The sequence below is a fragment of the Microcebus murinus genome, chromosome 12 (assembly GCF_040939455.1).
Source record: "Microcebus murinus isolate Inina chromosome 12, M.murinus_Inina_mat1.0, whole genome shotgun sequence".
Lineage (NCBI taxonomy): Eukaryota > Metazoa > Chordata > Mammalia > Primates > Cheirogaleidae > Microcebus > Microcebus murinus.
The window spans coordinates 4,055,701-4,064,729 of NC_134115.1; positions in this window are offsets into that span (position 1 = coordinate 4,055,701).

Consider the following 9,029-nt stretch of genomic DNA (forward strand, 5'->3'; position numbering starts at 1 on the left):
CCAGTTGGGTGTGACTACGAGGCCCTGCTGGTTCTGCAGTAGGTCGCACATCGGATACTTTTATTAGTGCACCTTTCTGGATGCATGTTGTCCTTCACTTTAAAAAGTTTACTGAAAAGAATACCAGGTAAGAAAATGTAATATATCTGATTCTCTCAATTACGCAGTGCCTGAGGCACATGATTTACAGACCTAACAGGCAAACTTTCTCTGAACACTTAAACTATACTTGTAAATCTAAACAATCAAATGCAAAATTATATAATACAAATTTCTTGTTTGGGGGGGGGGACAAAGTCTTGGTCTGTTGCCGTGGCTAGAGTGCCCTCGCGTCGGCCTAGCTCACAGCAACCTCAATCTCCTGGGCTCAAGCGATCCTGCTGCCTCAGCCTCCGAGTAGCCGGGACTACAGGCATGCGCCACCATGCCCGGCTAGTTTCTTCTCTCTATATATTTTGGTTGTCCAGCTAATTTCTTTCTATTTTTCAGTAGAGACGTGGTCTCACTCTTGCTCAGGCTGGTCTCAAACTCCTGACCTAGAGTGATCCTCTGACCTGGGCCTCCCAGAGTGCTAGGATTACAGGCTCTGGCCAGTCCAAATTTCTTAAAGTACTGACTCAACCAGTTTATTATGAATAGCATCTCTTTGGGCTATTATCAGCAAGAAACTTGTTATTTTTTGTTTCAATAACCACTTTTATTTATTTACTTTTGGTTAATTATTATGTCTATTTTTAAAATTTCAGAATATTATGGGGGTACAAACTTTTCGGTTACATAATTGCTTCTGTACTGTTTGAGTCAAATCGCCCCTCTTTACTGGGCAGATGGTCCTTTACGGTATCTTGGCGTCCACGGGAGTCCTATCACGGGGGGCTGGAGCTCCCATCTCACGGCGTGGGACCGGCCCTGCCCGTTTGGAGGCAGCATGCCGCGTATCCACTGCACACTCTTCCCGGCTCCCAACACGGCGGCGCCGCGCGGCTCCTCCGGCCCGCGGGCAGGAGGCTCTGGAGGGAGCTGCGCTTGCACGACGCGGCCCCTGTCAGGCGTGGAGGCGCCCAGGCGGGAGCGGGCAGGAGGCTCTGGCGGGAGCTGCGCTTGCGCGACGCGGCCCCTGTCAGGCGTGGAGGCGCCCCAGGCGGGAGCGGGCAGGAGGCTCTGGCGGGAGCTGCGCTTGCACGACGCGGCCCCTGTCAGGCGTGGAGGCGCCCAGGCGGGAGCGGGCAGGAGGCTCTGGCGGGAGCTGCGCTTGCGCGACGCAGCCCCTGTCAGGCGTGGAGGCGCCCAGGCGGGAGCGGGCAGGAGGCTCTGGCGGGAGCTGCGCTTGCGCGACGCGACCCCTGTCAGGCGTGGAGGCGCCCAGGCGGGAGCGGGCAGGAGGCTCTGGCGGGAGCAACGCTTGCGCGACGCGGCCCCTGTCAGGCGTGGAGGCGCCCAGGCGGGAGCGGGCAGGAGGCTCTGGCGGGAGCTGCGCTTGCGCGACGCGGCCCCTGTCAGGCGTGGAGGCGCCCAGGCGGGAGCGGGCAGGAGGCTCTGGCGGGAGCGGTGATGCGGCCCGTCAGGGGTGGAGGCGCCCCAGCCCTGCGACGAGGCACCCAAAGGCGCCCGGCCGGCGCCTCACCGCTGGGGCCCGCCGAGGCAGGCACGCGCCCTCCAGCCCGAGAGGGGCGCCCGGCCCCTCCTTGGACAGCCCGTCGGTGTGGTCGGTCGGGCAGAGTCCCTGAGTCCCTGAGTTTCTCTTCGCTCTCTCCGAGGGTTCCGTAAACTGGGCCGGGGCGCTACCTCCGTCTCCTTCTCTGGCACGACCTCGGCCCTTCGGACCTCCTAACCCGCCCGCCCCGGCGCCCGACTGCAGCAGGCGGAGGCCGCAGCTGGCAGCAACCCCCTTCCTGTAAGGTGTATGGTGAGTGCCTCCGCGCCAGCCTCGGGGACACCAGCCGCCCTCCAGACTCCGTCCCCGCGCCCAGTCCCCGGGAGCGCGGCCGCCTCCGGATCTAGGGCCGCAGCGCCCAGCCCAACAAGGAGGCCTCCGCTTCTGCTTCTTAAAGCACCCCAGCATTGCCCAGTGATTTCCTCAGTGTTGTCACTGGGCCACAGGGAGCGAGCACCTCCTTTTCTCTCCCCCAAAATATGGGGAGGAAAAGAAACGGTCTCCAACTGTGAACATCACACATCCTCAGTAACCCAGTCCTCAGGCTCCATCTTATTTTGTCTACAAGTCAAGGATGAAGTTCTGAACGGGAAGCTGTCAGTAAACTCTCAGGGTGCAGGGGCTGATTCCATCCAACAGCTGTTTTGTAAAATACAGAGTTGTTTGTGACCTTAGCTATCACTTTAAGACAACATGACAAATCTCACTAGACATTATGTTAATAAATTGAATCAAATTCTTTTATAGCTTTCAAACCAGTCACAAATCTAAAATAAATTACATAGTTTAAATTTAAGTCATAATTCTAATTTGACAGATTCTCCAATAGGGTTGATAGTTTCAATAATTTAAGGAACAGTTACACAAGTAGTAGCCCAATGAGATCAAGCATACTCCTAAAGTTAACACAACAGATGCAAATGCCTTTAGTTGGAATAATTTAATCAGTTCTATATTCCTACTCCTGAGAGCTGTCAACTAAAAGAAGACTTGCAATCTTATGTGGGCTCAGGGTTGTACTTCACAAGGGTGATAATGTTATTTGTAGAGAGAAATTTCGTGAGAGATTTCAAAATTCATAAAGCAAAAATGGATAGAAATGCAAGTGAAATAGGAATATCCCAATTAGTATCAGTAATTTTTGTTCCCCTCTCTCAATAGTCAATAATTGATAGAACAAAGAGAGAATTAATAAAGATAGAGAAAACTTAAACTACACTATCATACTTTTGACCTGAGATGTATAGAACACTCCAACCAACACCAGCACAGTACAGATCATTCTAGAAGCACATGGCAACAACACATTTACCATTATAACCATATTCTGTGTCATAAAAACAATTTCAATCATCTTGAAAATATTCAAGCTTTACAAATATATTTTCTGACTACAAGGGAATTAGAAATCCATTGCAAAAATATCCCTGGAAAAGCCTTATATATTTGAAAATAAATTAGCATATTTCTAAATAACCCATGGGGCCAAGAAAAAATCAAAACAGAAATTAAAATGTATATGAAACTGAATGGAAATGAAATCACAACATATTCAAATTTGTGGAATGCCACTAAAATACTTCTTAGAGGAAAATTTAGAACAGTAAGTGCTTGGATGAGAAAGGAATAAAACTCTCAAATTATTGACTTCAGATTCCACCTTAAAAACGTAGAAAAGACAAAACAAAACTCACAGTAAGTATAGGAAAACAAATAATAGAGATCAGAGAGGAAATCTGTAAATAGAATACACAAAAGCAATCCAGGAGATCAATGAAGCCAAAAGATAGTTCCTGGCAAATATCAATAAAATTGATAAAACTGTAGCCAGTTTGATTAGGAAATAGAGAAAAATGACAGAAATTACCAATATCAGGAATGAAAGAGATGACATCACTACAGATGTTGTAGGTATTAAAAGGATGATATAGGGATATGATGAACAAATTTATGCCAATAAATTAAACATCTTAGAATAAATGGACAGATTTCCTTGAAAGACACAAAGCCCACTTAAAAAATAATAATAATAATTTGAAGAACCCTATGTCTATTTTAAAGATTTAATTTGTAGTTGAATCTTTTTCCTAAAGAAGAAAATGCAGGCCCCGATGGCTATACTGGTAAGTTCTAACAAATAATAAATACAACTATTCTATACAAAATTGTCCAACTCATTATATAAGGCCAATATAACCCTGATACCAAAACCACACAAAGAAAGTTACAGATAAACAATCCTCATGAGCATAAATTTAAAAATTCTAAATAAAATCTTAGCAGATTGATTCCAAAAGTACATAAAAATATAACACATTATGACCAAATGGAATTTAGCCTAGTAAAGAAAATCTAGTTTAAAAATTTTAAATGAATGAATACAATTCACTATATTAAACTGTATTATTTTAAGATATGCAGAAAATGATTTAGAAAAATCATTAAATAAAATCCAATATTCATTTATATTAAAAACTTTCAGCAAACTAAGAATAAAACACAACTTTCTCAACCAAGTAACTGCCAAATACAAATATTACCATTAACAACATATTTAATGGTGAAAGATTAAATAAATACTTTATCCTCAAGAATATGCTGAGACAGACATGTCCATACTCATAATCGCTATTCAACATTGTACTTGAGGTTCTATACAGTGCTGTAAGATAAGGAAAATGAGTAAATACACTCATATTAGAAAGAAAAAAATAAAATTATTTTTATTCACAGGCAACATGGTAGTCTATGTAAAAGAAAAGTTGATGAAATATACAAATATACAAAAGCCATAAGTGATTTATGTGTTAAATTTATGTGTTAAGTGTTAAATCACGTATTGCTGTTGTGACACTTGTGATATAACACTTGTGATATAACACAAGCTTCAGAATACAATACACAAAAATTAATTGTTTGGAAATGCAAAAAGCCTAGAACAGCCAAAACAACCTGAAAAAAGAATAAAGACAGAAAAATAACACTACCCAATTTAAATAATTATTATAAAACTGCAGTAATGAAGAGACAGTGTGATACTGACCTCATGCTAGACAGATCAATGGCATTTAGAGCACAGGAACCGATCCACACATATATGGTCATTTCATTTTTGACAAAGGCAACTGCAAAGACAATTGGGTGCAAAATGAATACCCTTTTGAGAAAACTATGTTGGAATCATTTTATATCCATATACAAGAAAGCAAAATAGACCTTGTTCCATAGAAAAATGAACTCAAAATGGATAATAGACCACAATTGTAAACCTAAAACTATAAAATATTTTAGAATAAAAAATAGGAGGAAAATCTTTATGATTGTGGCTTAGACAAAGATTTCTTAGATATGACATCAAAAACAAGATCCATAAAAAATTTTGATAAATTAGATTTCATTGAAATTAAAAATGTCTGCTTTTCAAATACACTGTTAAAGATACTGTTATGAGAGTGAAAAGACAAGGCTTGGACTGACAGAATACACTTTCAAAACATATATAGGGGCTGGGTGCAGTGGCTCACACCTGTAATCCTAGCACTCTGGGAGGCTGAGATGGGAGGACTGCTTGAGCTCAGGAGTTCAAGACCAGTTCTGAGCAAGAGTGAGACCCCTCCTCTATTAAAAATAGAAATAAATTAGCCAAACATCTAAAAGTAGAAAAAAAATTAGCTGGGCATGGTGGTGCATGCCTGTAGTCCCAACTACCCAGGAGGCTGAGGCAGGAGGATCACTTGAGCCCAGGAGTTTGAGGTTGCTGTGAGCTAGGCTGATGCCATAGCACTCTAGCCCAGGCAAGAGAGTGAGACTCTGTCTAAAAAAAAATATATATATATATATATATATACATATATATATATATATTTATATATATATATATAATGAAGTGTATTTAGAATATGTAAAGAATACTCAAAACCAATACTAAAAAACAAGTAATTTAATTTTCATTTTAATGCACAGAAGATTTAAACACTTCACCAGGGAAGATGCATATTTGGCAAGCAAGCACATAAAACATCATTAGTCACAAGGAAATACAAATTGAAACCACGATGAAATACCACTGCACATATTATACAATGATTCAAATTAAAAACATTGACCACATCAAGTATTGGAAAAAAGATACAGGCACTGTAATTTTCATATGCTGCTAGTGGAAACCTGAAATCATACAACTACTTTCAAAAACTTTCTGTTGATTTCTTAAAAAGTTACACTTTTGGCTTTTTAAAATCTAGATTCCATGTAAGTGAAATGATGCAGTATTTTTCTTTCTATGTCAAAAAAATTTCAAATGTACAGAGAAAGAGAATAGAGCAGTAGTTACCAGGGGTGGAAGTGGGAGGTGTAGGCCGGAGGACACGAAGCAGCCTGTATGTAGGAGGAACACGTCTAGAGCTCTAACGTGCAGCATGCAGGCTGCAGGTGGGGACGTTGTGCTGGATGTGGGGTGCATGCTAAATGAGTAGATTTAGCTACTCCTCCCTCAAAGAAAAAGAAACAAAAAAAAAATGGGTATCTACATCAATTTGCCTCACTGTAGTAAGGTTTTTACTATCTATAAGTATCCCATAATATCATGTTGTATGCCTTAAATATACACATGAAATTTATTTTTTTAAATGTTGAATGTAGATTGATTATCAAAAATAGCGGATTAGGGACGACCTCCTGGCTCTCTGCTCTTGGAGTGGGAGGTGAAGAAGGCGGCCTGAATCACTCGAGTGGGTAGTTCTCCCACAGGATCGGCTTCAGGGAATTGCCAGGAAGCTTCAAGGGGCAGCAGTGCTGGGAAAAGGAGGAAAGTGACTCTGAAGACTTGCTGTGAAGGTCTGAGAATCTGAGTGGCACAGTGGGGATTGAGTGCAAGCTGGCTGTGCTCAGCGGCAGCCAAACGGCTGTGTGATCCATCCCACAGGGGACGACTTCTCCTTCACCGACCTCCACACCCAGGCAAGCAGGGAAGACAGCCTGAAGAGGTAACAGGGATGGTCAGGCAGTTTGGAGAGGAGGCAGGAGTGGAAAGTAATTTGAAATCTCCAGGGAACAAAGCAGCAAAGTCGCCTTTGCTGGGAGAGCTATAAACACCAGTGGCTTATCACTTGCTTGTGAAGGGACAGAAAAGTGAGACAGATTGCTCCTTTGACTGAGTTGTCCGGTGGACTCGGGTGGCCCAAGTGCTGCTGGGGAGGGAGCAGAAGAGCGAGGGAGCGCGACCTTACTTGGGCCCTCCCCAGGGGTCTCCAGTGGCCCAAGCCCCACTGCTGGGCCACACAGAAAGTTTTCACCCCTTGGCGGAACTTGTCCATGGCCCCCAGTCGCTTGAGCTCTGCCGGTGAAGGGGCGGAAGAGGGGGTGAGAGTCATCCTCTGCGGATCCCCTCCAGGGGTCTGCAGCGGCCCAAGCTCTGCTGGTGACGCAGGGAAAGGGGATAGTTTTCACCCCTCAGCGGAGCCTCTCAGTGGTCCCCAGCAGCAAAAAAGCCGCCAGTGAGAGGGCGGAAGAGGCAGATCCCAGTGTCTCAAGTCCCACTAGGGAGGGGAGGGAAGAGGGAGAGAGATTGCTCCCCAGGTAGTGTCCCCTGGTGAGGTCAGGCAGTTCCCCATCCCACCCAACCGCCTCTCCCTTGCTCCTAAGGAATAGAACCCGCCCTAACAGGGTGGAAATAGGAAAGAGAGTGATTTTCCAACTCTGACATGGGACAACTGTTCCCTAGCACATTCTGGGGTTTTGAGATAGGTGCTTCTCTCCAAAACTACAGACTCCACTCCTGGGCGGAGTAGTGAAACAAGCCATTATTCAAGCTGAAACCAGAGGCTGGACTGCTATCTCCTATTGCTTAGTATCTACTGCTGGCCTGTTTTTCACCAAAGACCCAGACCCCTCCCCTGAAAGGGTTTAGTAACAGCCTCTCTAGACTGACACCCAAGCTGAGACATGAGCCCATATCCTGGAGGCAACCTGGAAGACAGAGTCTTCAGCCAAAGGATCAGCACCCAGCCCTGGAAACACGCAGTAGCGAGGGAGTCTGCTCTTAGGGCTGAGGCCTGCCTGGGTTGCAGAAGGTCCTTGTCTGCGACCAGGCCACTGGTATTCCATAGGGAAGGGCCTGACCACGCATATGCAGGAGCAGAGTTGCCAGGCAGGTCGTTCTCTGTTCTGGGTCCCTCAGTGCTGCTGGGCAAGGCATTTTCAACAGCCCTGAGCCTTTTACTTCACAACATCCAGATAAACCCCATCCTTGGAGGGGTGGAGTAAAAAGAGTTGATGCCCTACTATAGCGAGTTGGCTTGGATAATCTGTTAAAAGCAAAATACAAGGGCTTGTCCTTGGTTTCCAGGCAGTTGCCAAATTATAGACTTGTGTTCTGAGAAAGAAAATCTCAACGAGAATCCCTAACAATTGCACCAAAAGACACTTTCTACCAGGAGCTACCACATGTATGCAGTGAATGATCTCTGAATAACTTTTTAGCAGCTCCCCTCTAGCCACAGATCAAGCAACCTCTGAAGTATAATCTCTTAAGCTTGCCGATACCTATTGCTTATCTCTCCCCAGCTAAATAGGTAACAGGGCCCAAGGATCCCCTCGGAGAGGTACAGCACTCACCAAAGGCTGAGAGTCCTGTTTACCACATTTAAGGGTTTAGAGTTCATTACATAGGTATTGGAAAACTTGATAACTGACCTCCCCTCACAAACCACAAGCAACAAAAAGAGAGAATAACCTCATAGCTCATCAGAGTGCCCCTCTCTTCATACGAGCAGTTGATAGGGGAATCACACTCACAAGAGGAATATAATTCCAGGGAGTCTAAGCAAGGGTTCCAATCTCACTAATCTCTATTAAAAGATGGTGAAGACAACAGGTCAAAGAGAACCCAACAGGCTCAGACTCCTCTAAGACAGTACAGATTCACAGCACATATCCCCAGATCCGCCGAGGATTGTGCCTCCAGAATTCCAGATTTTAGCTCATAATCTAGTCTCTGCACCTCCGATCCTCAATAAAGCACGCAGATGAGAAAGAACCAGTGAAAGTTTACAGGAAACATGAAGGAACAGAAAGAAAAGTCACCTCCAAAGCAAAATACTCATTCTCCATCATCTGACACCAACTTACATGATATGAGTAAACTGACAGAGGAAGATTTCCGAATATGGATTGCTACAAAACTAAATGGAATTGAAGAGAAAATAGAATCACAACATAGGGAAACCACAAGAACCATACAGGAAATGAATGAAAGATTCTCCAAAGAAATTGAGACTATCAAGAAAAACCAAACAGAAATTCTGGCAATGGAGGAAACAAGCAAGGATCTTCATAATTCAGTGGAAAGCCTAAAGAACAGGATGGACCATGCAGA